Source organism: Tenrec ecaudatus, chromosome 8 (assembly GCF_050624435.1).
Source record: "Tenrec ecaudatus isolate mTenEca1 chromosome 8, mTenEca1.hap1, whole genome shotgun sequence".
Lineage (NCBI taxonomy): Eukaryota > Metazoa > Chordata > Mammalia > Afrosoricida > Tenrecidae > Tenrec > Tenrec ecaudatus.
In genome coordinates, this window is record NC_134537.1 from 106,752,911 (window position 1) to 106,756,430 (window position 3,520).

At 42.6% G+C, this 3,520-nt stretch overlaps 1 pseudogene; it reads left to right on the forward strand.

Moving 5' to 3' along the window:
* Positions 1-1,351: 1,351 nt before the first annotated feature.
* On the forward strand, positions 1,352-1,474 carry LOC142455883 (small nucleolar RNA SNORA38; annotated as a pseudogene).
* Positions 1,475-3,520: the final 2,046 nt, after the last annotated feature.

Here is a 3,520-nt window from a genome sequence, read left to right on the forward strand (position 1 = left end):
CAGAGGTCATGGCACAGGATTGGTGGTTATGGCTTCAGCAGTATAATGAGAATATGTACAAGGAAAGACATTAAGGAAAACGAAATTCCCTATTTCAAACTCCTTCATAAAGATAACAGCCTCTCCTGTAATAGACTTTACAAGAAGTAGGTTTTACCTAAGATTATATATATTTTTAATTTAAATAATTTTATTGGGCTCAACCAGTTCTTATCACAATCCATCCATCCATCTATCCATCCATCCATCCATTGTGTCAAGCACATTTGTACACACATTGCCATCATCATTTTTGTTTTTTTTCTTTTTAAATCATTTTATTGGGGGCTCACACAACTCATCACAATCCATACATACATCCATTATGTCAAGCACATTTGTACATTTGTTGCCATACTAATTCTCAAAACAGTTTCTGCTTGAGCCCTTGATATCAGCTCCTCATTTTTGCCCTCCCTCCCCACGCCTCCTTCCTCATGAACCCTTGATGATTTATAAATTATTATTACTTTGTTATGTCTTATACTGTCTGATGTTTCCCTTAACCAACTTGTCTGTTTTCTATCCCCCCAGGGAGGGGGTTATAGATCATTGTGATCAGTTACTCCTTTCTACCCCACCTTCTGCTTACCCTCCTCATATCATTACTTTCATTATTGGTCCTGAGGGGTTTATCTGTCCTGGATTCCCTGTGTTTCCATTTCTTATCTGTCTAACTGGATTTGTAAGGTAGAATTGGGATCATGATAGTGGGTGGGGGAGGAAGCATTAAAGAACTAGAGGAAAGTTGCATGTTTCATCGGTGTTACACTGCATCCTAACTGGCTTGTCTCTTCCCTACGACCCTTCTGTAAGGGGATGTCCAATTGCTTACAGATGGGCTTTGGGTCTCCAGTCTGTACTCCCCCTCATTCACAAGGATATGAAATTCTGTTCTTTGATGCCTGATACCTGATCCTATCAACATCTCGTGATTACACAGGCTGGTGTGCTTCTTCCACGTGGGCTTTGTTGCTTCTCAGCTAGATGGCTGTGTGTTTATCTTCAAGCCAATAGGGCCCCAGATGCTATATCTTTTGATAGCCAGGGACCATCAGCCTTATTTACCACATTTACTTATGCACCAGGTTTGTCTTCAGTGATCGTGTTGGGAATCACCAAAGAATATTATGCTATTGCTTCTGCTTTCTTAAAACACACTTGAAAATAATCAATTATTATTAGACTCTCTATTTATTCTTCTACTTTTTAAAGTTTCCAGTAGGTAAATATGACCGAGTAAGAGCAATACATCATCCCTATCTTTTCCAGTCTAAAGTACTTGTTGATTTCTAAAAAAAATTCATGTGGGTCCTCATACAAAGGCGTGTCTGTGGTTCCCTGTCCTTGGACATGTAAGAATTGGAGGCAAAGAAATGTGGATTTGGAGAAGTTTGTGGCCAGCTTGCTCCTCACAGGCACCCATCCCACACTGAAGAAAACATTTTTTTCATGTGATTCCTAGAGATGGGGAAAGAAAGAATTTAGTTGGGAAAGAAAGGACACTTGAAGCAGCAGGTTGACATGTGGTAGATTACTGGAAAAGCCAGGACATCATGCTCAGTAAGGTAGAGGGGCAGTGGACATGAAGATCCTCAAGGAGATAGATTGACACAATCATTGCAACAATGGGCTCAAGCGTGGGAACAACTTGAAGCTGGCCAGGACTGAGCAGTGGTTCATTCCGTGTGCATTAGACAGCTGTGCGTTGATGGCACCTAGCAACAGTGACAGGGATCGTGGGCCACCACTGCTCTGTCAGAACTGTGACAGCTCGTGCATTGCTGTCGCGATGTCACTGGAGCTCCAAATACCAGCAGGGCGTCACCCAATGTGCATAGGTTTCAGCAGAGCTTCCACACTAAGAACAGACCCCAAGAAGGAATAGGTTGTCCACTTTTAGGAATTAGTCACTGAAATCTCTAGAGACAGCATCAAAAGGTTGTCATTACTAAAACCTGAGGAACAGAAGCGGACCGTTGACATTGCTGGAGCTAAGCCTGTGGGAGTAAAGCCTTTGGGCTCCATTTGCTGATGGGGCGCGACTCAAGAAGAGAAGGAACAGCTGCAGACATGTACTAGCAGAACCCGGAATGCACCATCACCTAGAAATGATGTGTTTGAACTATGGTGTTGGGGAAGAATGCCACAAATACCTTGGGCTGCCACAATAACAAATAGATGTGGCTCGGAATAGGCACCGCCAGGATGCTCTTCAGAGGCAAGGTGGGGAGACTTGTTTTCATGCCTTTGCACAGGTTATCAGGAGAGAGTAGTCCCTGGAGAAGGATGCCATGCTGCCATGCTCGCCACAGTGGAACAGCATCGAAAAAGAGGAAGCCCCTTGATGAGCTGGATTGGCACACTGGCTGCAACAAGGGCTCGAGCATGAGCATGGGGCTGGACCAAGTGGCATTTCCTTCCATTGTGCACAACGCCACTATGTCAGAACGGACTACAACAATAACAACACCTAACAATAACAACATCAGTGATCTTTGGGAAAATATCTTTATAGGCCACTTACGCCCAATAGATGTATTAGGTACGAAGTGAAATACCTAACCACTAGCCGCATTATCATTTGCCATTGAGCAGATTCTGACTTGTGGAGACGTCATGTGTGTTGGAGTAAAATTGCTCTCTATAGTTTTCAGTGGCTAATCTTTTAGAAGTAGATCACCAGGCTTTTCTTCTGATGCACCTCTGGGTGGGTTCAGTCTGCCAAGCAACTGTTTGTTAATAGTCTTGAGTGTGAACTGTTAGCACCACCCAGGAACGTCAGAGTATTACATGTTCAAGAAACCAAAATCTTTACAACTGGACTAATAGACACCATCATGGTAATGGAGTAAGGATTGGATTTGTCAATAATTTAATTTTGTTTGGGTTCACAATCAATGCTTTCCCAAGCAGCAGTCAAGAAGTCAAATAATGTATTGCACTGGATAAATCTACTGCATAAGACGTATTTAAAGTGTTCAAGAGCAAGGATGGCACTTTTGGGACTAAGATGCAGCTGGCCCGGGGCTCCTCATATACTTGTGAAAACTGCACAGTGAATGAAGAAGACCACATAACATTTTGTGCATTTGAATTATGGAGTTGGCAAAGATTATTGAAAATATCATGGTCTTTCAGGAGACATATACCTGGAATGCTCTTAGAAGCAAGGATGGCAGAACTTCATCTTGCGTTTTGGACATGTTCTCAAGAGAGACCTGTCCCTACAACAGGACATCATACTCGATGAAGTAGAGGGTCGGTGACAGAGAGGAAGATCCTTAAAGAGGTGGATTGACCCAATGGTTGCAGCAGTGGGCAGCAGCATAACAATTGTGAAAATGGCAGAGGACTGTGCAATGTTTTGTTCCAATACATGAGTGTGTAAGTTTCCCATGAGCCAAGCTGACTAGACAGCTCCTAACAACACAGCAGCATATCATATAAAAATTATTTTAGATAACATTTTAATGAATGA